The 12,495-nt window shown below is 40.9% G+C and overlaps 2 protein-coding genes across 4 annotated transcripts in view; one reads left to right on the top strand and one right to left on the bottom strand.

The window, feature by feature from the left end:
• The window catches only part of CMSS1 (cms1 ribosomal small subunit homolog), a 383,345-nt gene that overhangs the window by 11,681 nt on the left and 359,169 nt on the right, over window positions 1-12,495 (top strand). The gene's annotated exons all lie outside the window — the stretch shown is intronic.
• FILIP1L (filamin A interacting protein 1 like) overlaps window positions 1-12,495 on the bottom strand; it is a 309,709-nt gene that overhangs the window by 4,901 nt on the left and 292,313 nt on the right. The window lies entirely within an intron of this gene.

Below are 12,495 nucleotides of genomic sequence, written 5' to 3'. Positions count from 1 at the left end.
TGATTTAGTTCATATTTGCTTAGAAATATACTCTTATTTTCATTTATTTAGGAAAAATATTCTTGGATAAGAATACTTGTTGGTAAAGAGATGGAAAAAGGTCTCAGCTAACTGTAGTTCTCCCATGATAATCCACAGATGATGATGATGATTTCCCCCTCTTTTGTTGGATTGTCTTTTCCTGCTGTGAGCTCAAAAATAGAAATCTTTTAAAAATGAATTGTAGTTTTTTTTTCATCATAGATTCTAATACTGTTCTTGTGGAAACACTTCTTGTTTTTCATTCTATAAAACTTGTTTCCACATTTGTGTGTGTGTGTGTGGTACGCGGGCCTCTCATTGTTGTGGCCTCTCCCGTTGCGGAGCACAGGCTCCGGACGCGCAGGCTCAGCGGCCATGGCTCACGGGCCCAGCCGCTCAGCGGCATGTGGGATCCTCCCGGACCGGGGCACGAACCCGTGTCCCCTGCATCGGCAGGTGGACCTCAACCACTGCGCCACCAGGGTAGCCCTCCACATTTTTATTGTACTGATAAAGTACAGTAAAGCCCCTTGGTCTCTTTATGTAAACATTCACTTATTTTAAATGCCCCAACTATTATAGCAATCATGTTTAGATTTTCAAATAAACACTACACAGAATTGGCTAAAAAATATGAGTCCTTCAATAAAGGATAAACTATATGGGGAATATGCTTTCTTTTGGTACAGTCTTCTCTAGGCACTAGGAGCGTTTTAGGCTTTAGTGTTCTTACTAACATTTTTTTTTTTTTTTCCTTTGGTACACGGGCCTCTCACTGCTGTGGCCTCTCCCGCTGCGGAGCACAGGCTCCGGACGCGCAGGCCCAGCGGCCATGGCTCACGGGCCCAGCCGCTCGGCGGCATGTGGGATCTTCCCGGACCGGGGCACGAACCCGCGTCCCCTGCATCGGCAGGCGGACTCTCAACCACTGCGCCACCAGGGAAGCCCAACATTTTTTTTATATTCAGTCCTAAACATAGCAAATGAGATACTGATACTCTGATATTATTCTCCTGCCAGGAAATAATCAGAGATGTAGGCAAGGCTGTTTGTTTTAGCATTATTTATAACAATGAAAAATGGACACAGTTCAAGGCTCTAACAGTCAGGATAGAGTAAATGAATTACACTATAATCACATGAAAATATCATGCTGTCTTTAAACAATTATGCTTTTCAAGATATAGGAAAGTATTTATTCAGAAATGTTAAAAAGCAGGATTTAAAACTATATGCATACTTTAACTATGTATATTTGAAGAGAAAATACTAGGAGAAAATATACCAGTGCTATCAGTGGTTAACTCTGGGTAGTGGAGTAATAGGGCTTTTTATTTTTCTTGTATCTTCTATATTCTCCACATTTTCTAAAATAAGTATACAATTTAAAAAAGCAACACTAAGTTATATTAAGGCATAAAAAAGGAAGGAAATGCTTCACAGATCAGGACATTTCTATGAACATTTGCGCATTGTGCAAACCATGAATAAGTAGCAGCTGCACTTGAAATCATTGTTCAGGTCAGCTGATCTTGTAACCACAGCATTAATAATAGCCTTTACAAGATAGGTTTCAGTGATATCCTAACTTTGTCAGGATTTAGACTGGTTGTCCTCTTTAGTGTACAAAAACCTATGATAGGATCCTACTTAAATTGTAGATTCCTGGGCCTTACCTCTAGAAACTGTAATTCATTTGTCTATGAATGCACCCAGGAATCCACATTTTTAATAAACTCTCAGGGTGATTTATCTGATGCAGGTGGCAGCCTGACATACTTTGATAAACACTGCCATAGTTGAAGCTCATTTAGATGTAAGCTTTAAGGTCTTTTCTAACCTGGAACTCTGACCTGCCTGGGTGTGGGAGGTTCAACAGTGTGGAAGGCCAGGGTTTCATGGCCCAGTGGTCCTAGATGCTCATCAGAACCACCTGTGGGGCTTTTAAAACACTGCGATGCCCAAACCCCATCTTAGAATCTACTGACTCAGATTGTCTAGGAATGTCATATGAGCACCACAGGTTATTCAGAACTGAAATCTGTCCAGTAAACTAATTGATATGGAACACAATATTGATGGGGCTTGTTTCTAATAAGCTATACTGATATGTGTTGGTAAAGACAGTATGGCTTGGAATGGTGGTCATTGGTAGGGTCAGCTGCCTGCAAGTTATTGGGCTCCCATAGTTTCTACCCCATTGATGGCTGCAAGTTAATTTTGGTTTTCTTGATAACTCTTGATGTCACTACATAGTTTTCACCTCTAGATGGCAGCAAAGGCTAGTTATATTATGAGGACAACTCTAAATGTCATTCTCAAATCTTTTAAAAAAATGATGCTATTTTTTTTCTTCTATGAATTTTATACTTGGACATGTTTCAGTAAATGAGGTATAGTGCTTTAAAATGTGTCATCTCTTGGATCAGTTTTTAGAACAGTATGTCAAATAGCTCCAAGAAAGTTTTATCCAAATTTGGAGTGCATATTGCAAGAGAAATCCGTGCATATGCGTCTTTTAGGACCACACAGTGAATGTTCTACTCAAGAGTTGGAGGCTCCTGGGTTTCATCAGAAAGCAGATGTTTTGGAGGAGATTAAGCATGTTGGAAAGCTCATTCATAGAAGAAAAGGTTTTGGGGGTGTTTTTTGTTTTGTTTTTGTTTTTAATGTTTAACTCAGTGCAACATGGAGATTGGGATTTGGAATGGATTACAGGTCTGAAAGATGCTGAGTTTATTGAGGCAGAGGCCTTGCTTTTATTTAGGGAACAATAGAGAGAAAAGGAGTATTCATTAAATTTTTTAAATGTTGGCTTGTTTGGTCTATAGGTTCTTAAAAGAAGCGGAGCTATCTATGAGACTCTGTGGTTATAGCAAGTCATTAGATGTCAGTGAGCCTTAGTGACCAAAAGAAGTATAGAGAGGTGAAAATGTTTTATTCGAAATCTTAATTCTATAACCCAGTTTATACTTGATCCTTACGCTCCTTCATATTATCATGGAGGGTCAACATCAGAACAAAATCAGCATTTATGAGGAAGCTGTCAGATCCCAGTTATACAGTTGGAGTCAGGATGTTTCCTTTTCTCTAAATGAAATTAATTTTGTAAGTGCTTTGAACTTTTTGGAGATGTATTGGCAACATATTGTGTAAGAAAGCTGTGTCCTCTCAGGAATGTTCCTGACTCCAGCGACTGCAGGGTCGCTCATTACACCTTTAGCTCTAGGGGTGGAAAGGCTCAAGGCTCCCAAAGATGGTGGGTCATTTTCATTTGTGGTCACTGGGGTGGTGCAGGGAGGGGGTGGATTCAGGGCTGCCTGACTCCCTTAGGGACCCAGCTGTGGAATGTTTGGTCAAGGCTGTTTGTTATCAGAATAGCAGTGCTTTGTATTTTTGTTTTTCTCTGTTTAATGGGAAAGTACATAAATAATGATGATGGATATGGTGATGAAAAGGAGGAAATGCTAAACTGAGGGAAAAAAATCTTTGAAATATTATTGTCTTCTTTTGTCTTTTGTATTGTTTGGTAAATCACTGCTAATTTATTTATTTATTTATTTTTTTAAAGGAAACAACAGGTAATGAATCTGGCAGATAGCCTAGAGTTTCATATGCTGCTTTGGCTTTTTTCTCTTGATCTTCTCAGAACTTCCTCATTATACAATAAAACTTTATCACTAAAGATTTTACAGTTTTATATGGCAGGGGGTCCTTCAAAAGGAAACTCTGTAGTTTCATTAGCTCATTCTCACTAACCTCTTGTGAGAGAACATTTGGGTTTAAATAGAGCTACAGTGCTATGATTTCTATTTAAGAGTTGTCCAGTTTCTGAGGTGAAGGCTAGAGGAAATTGATGCCTGTATTTTATACTGTAACATGGTTTGTGGTGGTACCTAGTCACCTCCCAATCTCTCTGTAGTAATTACACCATGGGCAGTGAGGGCAATCCAAGAATAAGCATTGAAATACAGTTTTCAAAAATCCTTCCTAACCTAGTTGCTTCCATTTTGTGCCCAGACACATAGCATCACGTGTAGAAATAGAATGTTAAAATATATTAACCTTGAACGGTTTTGTTTATTCCCTTTCTTTTTATTCATCTGTCAGGTTTTTCACCTCAGCTTTTTTTCTTCTTCTGTTTTGGTACCCACACCCCTCTTTCTCATTCCCTCATTTGCATCCATGTAATTTTTAAAAATCATTCACCAGCTTATATTTTACAACAGCTTTGGATTAGTGGCTAGAGCACTGGCTATGGAGCCAGATAGACCTGGGTGGGTCTCCATTCTGTTCTGGCACCACCTAGCTGTGTGTCCTTGAGCAAGCCAGTTAGCCTGTCCAGACCTTAGTTTCCTCATCTGTAACCCTTATTTGGGATTAGACTGCCTACTTGCAAGTTCCTTAGTGGGTAGAGATATTGTGTAGGAAAGTCCCTGGCACATCTGAAGTGTCAGGTCTGTGTTAGTTGTTACTAATGTCAACATTATTATCTTTGTCTTTTTCCTTATATGTGTTCTTAAGGTGCTTATTTCTTGATCATAATCATAACTTATCTTCTTATTTATTTTACCTTTCTTGTTTCTCTGCTTTATCCCTTGTTCTCCCATGTCTCCAGTTAATTATTGGAGACATGTTGCTAAGCATAGCAGTTGTGGCAGCTGACCAAGGAGTGTCAATTACTGGGCTGTGTTTCTAACCACCTCTGGCCCCGAAAAGAACCTGCACATGCTTTTCCCTCCTTATCCTACTTAGTCTATTCGTTGTCTTTCTTTTTTAGAGTTCACTTGAAAACATTTTTTTTTCTAGTCTTTCCTGTCTTTTTCTATCTTTTAATTATTCAAAAAATGATGCAGTTATACCAACTATAAAGCCCTTTGACCTTGACATTCAGTGATTCTATGAAAAGAACAAATGCGAGCCAACTGTGGCCACCAGGTATGTTGTTAGACCTGCACACCTTTGTTGAGCACCTATTACCAGCAGTATTTAAGTCCTGGATAAGGTAGGACAGTGGTTCTTAAACTTTATAAGCCCAAGAATGACCCAGGCAGCTTGTTAAGATGCAGATTCCCTGAACTGGATTTCATAGGTGTGGGTATGTAGAAATCTGTGGAGCCCTTGGTAATTCTGATAAATGTGATCAGTGACTGCATTTTGAGAAACATTGATATAAGAGTTTCAAAACTAAATGACAGGGCTTCCCTGGTGGTGCGGTGGTTGAGAATCCGCCTGCCGATGCAGGGGACATGGGTTTGTGCCCCGGTCTGGGAAGATCCCACATGCCGCAGAGCGGCTGGGCCCGTGAGCCATGGCCACTGAGCCTGCTCATCCGGAGCCTGCCCTCCGCAATGGGAGAGGCCACAGCAGTGAGAGGCCCGCATACCAGGAAAAAAAAAAAAAAAAAAAAACTAAATGACAGCTGATTCTTGCTCTCAAGAGATTATAGTATAGGAGGGGTAACAAAGGATTATAATGAGGCAAGATGAAGTGCTGTAATAAAAATACAAACAGAAGTGTTTTGGAAACTCAGAGGAAGATTGAGAAAAATAGTTTTCTAGAGGAATTGGCACTTGAGGTAGGAGTAAGATTTCAATACAAGGGACAAAGAGAGAAGAGCATTACTGCCCTAGGAACAGCATGAGTAAAGGTATAGGGTTAGAAGCCCTGCTAGTGTGTGAGAGGATGGTCAGTACTGTGTCCTGGTGAGGGTGCAGATTATGTCCAGAGTTTCAAAAGGAGGTGAGGTGGGAGGTGGAGGTCTGATAGAAGGTTTGGATTTGGGGCACTCGGTAATGTAAGTCCTAAGTAAGTGCTGCTTTGAGGGGAGGGACTAAAGAATTGCCATGATCAGGACAGTGTGGTAGAAGGATCACCAGCAATACAAGTGAAGGTTGGGTTCGAGGTGAGGGATTAGAGATGCTACTATTTTACAGTAGCATCTGTACTGAGGTGTGGATTTGGGGAGTACTAGCACAAATAAAAGGGGGAGGCCAGAGGAAGAAATACTGGGGCAGAGTGGCTGACTGGATCTGGGGGATGAGCAGAGAAGTGGAGAATGGGACCCAGATTTTGACCCTGGATGACAGAGAAGGTGCTGGACCATTACCAGAAGTGAGACAAAGCAATCCAAGAGTGAGAGTGCACTGGGTTGGGGGCACATGCCAAGTGTGAAGTGTAGTTGGACCTTCCACGTGGAACTGTTTGGTAGGCACTGAAAACTTGGAGTTGTTGCTTTGAGAGTCATCCTAGTAAAATTGTTGATACCATTCAAGTAGCTGAGACAGCCCAGGGAGAAAATGTAATTCCTCTTCATCTGCCCCTTTTTTCTTCTCCCACTATGGGTACTTCTATATCCTTTTCCCAGAGCCTGAGAGGTGAGTTTTGTTGGGCCCTATCCTGTACCCACATTTCCTCTACAAGGCTGCCTATCTTAACTGATAAGAGTGTAACTAGTTCTGAGAGCAGCCCTCTGAGGAGGCATTTCTTTCCAGTACATGAACAATGTGCAGTGATTGAACCATTTTCCAGGCACTGATTGGCTAGCTGAGGGGAGAGAAATCCTGCCCCTCTCCTGCAGTGACCAGGCTGTCCCCTGGGCCATTGTGTCTGGGCTGAACAGACAGATTACATAAACTCACACTCTGTGGGGGGATCTGCCACTCCTTAGCACAGGGGCGATCAGTAATTACAGGATGGTCCCCGTATAGCACATTTCCTTCCTCATTGGTAGTCTGAGAATGCCTGGAATAGGGCCATAGTTGATAGGATGACCTGAAAAAATAGTAGTAGTTGTCCATTGTTCTCCCTAATCCTCTTATTACCCTTCTTAGAAGTTAAAATCAGCGGCTCTGGCAGCATTTATATTTTCTGAAATTTTGGTAATAAATATGTACTAGTTATAATCAGAAGTTTTATATAAAAAACTTGTGCTGCTTATGTCTGTCGCTATGAGAGATATTATCCTTCTCAGAGTAATCCCTGCTGCCTTGAAGGGACCGTCAGGTGTTTAAATGTTTCTTATGTTATGGACTCTTTGGGGATCTATTGCAGTTTTTAGTTAACTCCTCTTTCTATAAAATGATACTTTTCTGAGGCCTCAAAACTGACTGATGGGCTTCCCTGGTGGCACAGTGGTTGAGAGTCCGCCTGCCGATGCAGGGGCCACGGGTTCGTGCCCTGGTCCGGGAGGATTCCATATGCTGCGGAGTGGCTGGGCCCGTGAGCCGTGGCCGCTGAGCCTGTGCGTCCAGAGCCTGTGCTCCGCAACGGGAGAGGCCACAACAGTGAGAGGCCCGCGTACCGCAAAAAAAACAAAAAAAAACAAAAAAAAACTGACTGATCAGTGAATTCAGGCAAGAACACAATTAAAAGGCAAAGAACAGAAGAGGAATAGCTCTTTTTTTTTTTAAAGAGAAGGGAAAAAAACAGCCAACTCTCTAATGGTAAAGGATAGTAATTTGTTCTTGAGGAATTGCTTTGAGTGACCGCATTGAAGCCGGTTTTTATACGCACTTAATTGTTATGAGAGATAATTGGAGACCAATTTGAAGATTTTCCTCTAAAATGGCAATTTTATTTGTGATGCTCCCTTGGTTTACAGTCATTTAATCCTGAATTGGAAGCCAGAATTTAGAGACTGACAAGGATGAACCCTAACACTTCTCCCTCTGAGCTCAAAAAATACACAATGCTTTTTTTTTTTTTTTTTTTAGTTATTTTGGGACCATAAGTCTTTCCTTATAAGTCATCATGTTACTTGAGAAATGGAAACCCTGAATTAGGGTATACCATCCCAGGAAGATTTTCAAAGGTTCTGCAAAGGCAGAAGTTCCACCACCTCTGGGCTAAGCTGGTGGTGCTTGTCTTTTTGATGGCTAGACCTTGATCCCTAAATTGCCTTTTCTGGAGGTTTTTGATCACTGTCAGGACTGTCAAGGTGGCCACCTACTTATAAGCTTTGATGTGCATGCTTGGGATGCTGTTTCTATGGATCATTTTCACTTACTTCTGATGCTTTTCACTCCAGCCATCTCTGAGGCCGATCAGGTACCTCTGTTCTTCACATGTTGATAGCCTGTCCAAACTCATTCTTCATGACTAGAATTTGTGCCTTTGCTTATAGACTCCTGCTTTAGGATAGAGTGGACTTGGACTGCAGCTTTAGTGCTCCCTGACAATGAGGACTTGTTACCCTCCTTGGTCTTGCTTTCTCCTGTCTCTTATCCACTGCACCATCCCCAGGTGAATCTTCCCCATGCCTGCTCATTTGTGTGGGGCTTGGCCTTTCACATTCATTATCTCTTGTTAACCTAACAGTGGCCTGGAGACGGAGGAGTTGAAAAGGGAGGCAGATTGCCACTCTCGTCTGTGATGATCATGGTAGGCTTCTTCGGAAGAAGTAAGGCTTGAGCCAGACCTTTCAGTGTAGATCACTTGATGAGAGAAGAAAATTCTGTCCAGGTAGAGCAAAGGGGAGGAGGCATACGTAGGGGTGTTCCGAGTGTTCTGGCCAAAGCGGCAGGCTTCTGAGGCAGAGCGCAGGCAGGTAATGTTAGGCGCCCTACCTGTGTCCCTGGGCAGTGGAGAGCATTAGGTGCAATTTATTTTGCTCCCCCCGCCCTTGCACTGAGGTAGCTTCTCAGTATGTTGCCATGGGACAATGGAATTAGACCTATGTTCATGTCTCCTTTTTGTCATACAAACAGAGCCACCTGGAACAATTTTCTTTACCTCTCAGAATTTAATTTTTTTTAATCTTTAAAATTGTGATGATACCCACTTTATAGGGTTATTATGAAATAAAATAACAGTGTATAAAGGATTAGTTTTCTCTTATCTCACTGCCCAGAAACCTTTGAGGACAGAGTGCTCCCTAGCATGGTATTAAAGGCCCTTCGTGGTCTGACAGTACGTGCCCTTTGCACCTTACCCCAGCCCCAGCCATCTCAACATCAGCCACACTGCACTGCTCACTGTTCCTTGAATGCTGGTTTTCTGCTCTCCCGCCTGCCTCCACACCTCTGCGCTGAGCACCTCCTGGAAAGCTTTTTGTCTTCTTTCTATCCCAAGTTTTCCTCCTCTCCCAGCCCACCACCCCTCCTCCAGTCAAATCTTATCTGTTTCTGAAACCTGACCCCTGAACCCTGCCTAGAGTAATCTGCTCCTCCTCCAAACTCCTATAAGTGCTTTGCTATCTATAGAATTCCTTTTCTGTGTTGTGCTCTTAATTACCTTTTAAGGTAGTCCTCAAGTCCCACCTTAGAATCTAAATCTTAACACCTGCATAGCTGTCCTGCACAACAATGAGTAATATTAGGTGCTTCATAAATATTTCTGGGTTCATTCTTGTAGGTTATTTGTCGAGGAATGAATAGAGCTTGTATCCTAATAGAAGACATTTGTGCCTGTGGTGGTTATAAGCTAATACAAATGGGATTGAAACTCCTCCAGAGGACTCTTCGAAAGGTCTAAACAGTAAAGGGTTATTTCTTAAGTTTTTGGGAATCCTGGTGAAACCCATTTTTCCCCCATTAAGGCAAAGTTGGTTGGTTGTCTAGATCTCTCTTTATTTCTCCCAAAGGCATGTGAGAAATGGAAAGCTCATCTGAAAATACTGGTTTATAGTATGGTATCTTTGAAAGAGACAAAGGCACAAGGTATTAATACAAATATAAATGTTCTAATATGCACGTGCTCTGGGCCGATCTGTCAAGTTAGTGGAAACAAGCCTTATGCAATGAAACTCTTTAGTGCAGGTTTTTAAATTTGTTTTGAGGCTTATATTTAGTCAGATTCAAGATTCTTATCTCTACATACCAGACAGAAGCTCTTGAAGGACAGTGAATCTTTTGTCTCCTTAATAGCTGCCCAATTCAGTTTGTCTGATCAGTGGATTGATCAGTTGTGTCCATGTGCTTTGAAGAGAAGACACTGCATGCCGAGACACTGTGCATGTCACGGAGACAGGAGTGCTATGTCAGTTAGTAAACCCACTCCACCCTTCCAGGGACCTAAAGAATGGCAGAGAGTGAGACAGCCTTTGTTGGTCTGTAGGGCCTATTGTTGGTTATCCAAAGAAGACTAACCTTTAAAAAAGCAAAACTAAACTAATAGGCAAAAAAAAGAAAAAAAAAAAAAAGTCTCTTTCAGGTAACCTTACAAAAATATCATACAGAACCATTTGGCTATGCAAGAAAAAGGAACTCACTAAAATAAGAAAAGTAATTTCAGGCTTTCAAAAAATGATCTCAAATAATTAGATAACTTTTATTTATCTTGACTAATAATTTTGTGAAAAAATAAGTGAAATTTAAAAATGAGGCCACAAGAGGATTATCTCTAGGATTGCTGACTGCAGTGCTAAAGGTTAGCCCAGATTACATTTTTATGGCACCATTCTAAGTGTTGTAAAACCTGGTGTCCTGATAGAATATTGACAGATTTGTATGTGTTGCCATATGAACAGTGTTAATTCATTATCAAATTATAAAGTACTTAGGAGTGTGTTGGCCAGTTAACTTGCTGGACTCCCTAAGGATTCCTTACCCTACAGCGTTGCCTTTGGGGGCTGCCTGCTCTGACATATTTGACTGCACAGTGGAAGAATCCATCTGTTGGAAAGGAATTTAATTTCATTTAATTTAATTTCATTTAATTTCATTTAATCTAAATGAAAATGAATTTTAAGGGGGTTTAAGGTTTGGGGATTTTATTGAACCGCTTATCTTCCTTGTTCTTGCATTTGCTTCACTGTGGCCCAAGGTGAATGGAGTCCTTTGTTTTGGCTCATCCAAACTACTCTCTTTAATGTGGGTTCTGGACCATTCCCAAGAAATGCTGTAGGGTTATGTTGAGGGCCTGGGATCTGAGGGAGAAACAGAGCTTGTAGGTGTCAGACAGCCTGCTACTGCTCAGTTAAAGATTCAGGCATCTGTGTTTTGCTACAGTTATAAAACTGGGAACCTTCCCACCTATAAAATGGTAGTTTTTATTGAGCTTTTCTCTTGAATAAAAAAAAAAAAACCCTGGAGACTAAGCCTTCTGTTTGTCATGCTAGCCACTAGAGGGTGGAATAGTCACACTTCCTGAGACAGGTGTAATTCATTCTGATAGAGCAAGACTAGAGTCAGAACATATTTGCTAGTGTTTATCAGTATAGAAATTTCTAAAACAATGGAATTCCTTCTTTAGGTACGTACTAATCAGCAGAGGAACTTGTTAAAAAATGCAGCTTCCGGGGCCCTACCCTCAGAGATTGTGACTTGATAGCTCTGGGTGGGGCATCAGGGGATTCTCATACATGTGTTTTGGATTTTACTTTGAGAAGCATTGATACTAACATTTCGGGCATGCATTATTGCCTGATTATCTTTTCTCTTAGGATTGCAAAGTAAAATGATTATTTTGGAGGAGGAAACAATAACAGAAACCAAAATGTAGGGAAACTGTAGTGTTATTAAAGCTCTTTTCCTGCCTTTGTCTAACAAGTTTCAAAGGAGACTCACTTTGTAAAGAATTGGAGTCAAAAAAGCTATTAAAAATATGTTTTTGTGTGGAGTTATATTTTAGTCAATAAAGATCACAGATGCGCGTCCAGAGCCTGTGCTCCGCAACGGGAGAGGCCACAACAGTGAGAGGCCCGCATACCGCAAAAAAAAAAAAAAAAAAAAAAAAAGATCACAGAATGCTTAGGCTACAAGTCCAAGAATTTTAAATTAAATACCCCTTTTATGGCCATCTCACAGTGCAACCTAATTTATACTTTGGGTGTCATGAAGACCCCATCCCTAATATCTTGGCATTGTGAAATGTAGTTGTAGAAACCTTCTAGGTAGAGTTTATATAGTCCTGTCATCATCTTATAGAGACTTTCCTTTGTGTGTAAAGATCCAACGATAGTAATGCACATTGTCCCTCTGGAAGGGGTGACCCAGAGAGCAGTGGCGTCCTTGGGAAAGCTTTGCAAATGCTCTTAAAAGGGAAGAAGAATGTGGTAAAATCATTCAAATCTGTGATAGAATGCTGCAGCTTAAAAAGTTAAAGGGATAGCGGGACTAAGTAAAATGAATCTTGGTTCTGAAGCTGGGACTTCAGATGAAATGAAATGAAAGGAAGGTATTTTTTCAGATGTTTATAGAAACAGTCTTGTCTTCTGTGAGCCTCTCAAAGGCCTTCTTTTCTTCAAGAATACAACCCTCCACTTTCACATATCTCATATGAAGATTTTCCAGTGTCACTTCCTCTCTCCTTCCTAGTTTTCAAGGTTCTTCTGTGATTTTATGTGAATGAAAAAGAAAATTCTGTAACCTCCCAAACACACATGCACACGCGCGCGCACACACGCAGTTATAAAAAATTATTTTTGAAATTAAAGGCCAAAAATCTAGGATGTGTCATTCTTTTTGTGATTTTATGGAAAAGGGAAGATACTTTTTTTCAGAGATGATGCTCTCTTTACCATAAACTTTAATT

The sequence above is a fragment of the Kogia breviceps genome, chromosome 5 (genome assembly GCF_026419965.1).
Source record: "Kogia breviceps isolate mKogBre1 chromosome 5, mKogBre1 haplotype 1, whole genome shotgun sequence".
NCBI lineage: Eukaryota > Metazoa > Chordata > Mammalia > Artiodactyla > Physeteridae > Kogia > Kogia breviceps.
Note: the sequence above shows the minus strand (reverse complement) of the source record. Positions and strands in the feature narration are given on the sequence as shown.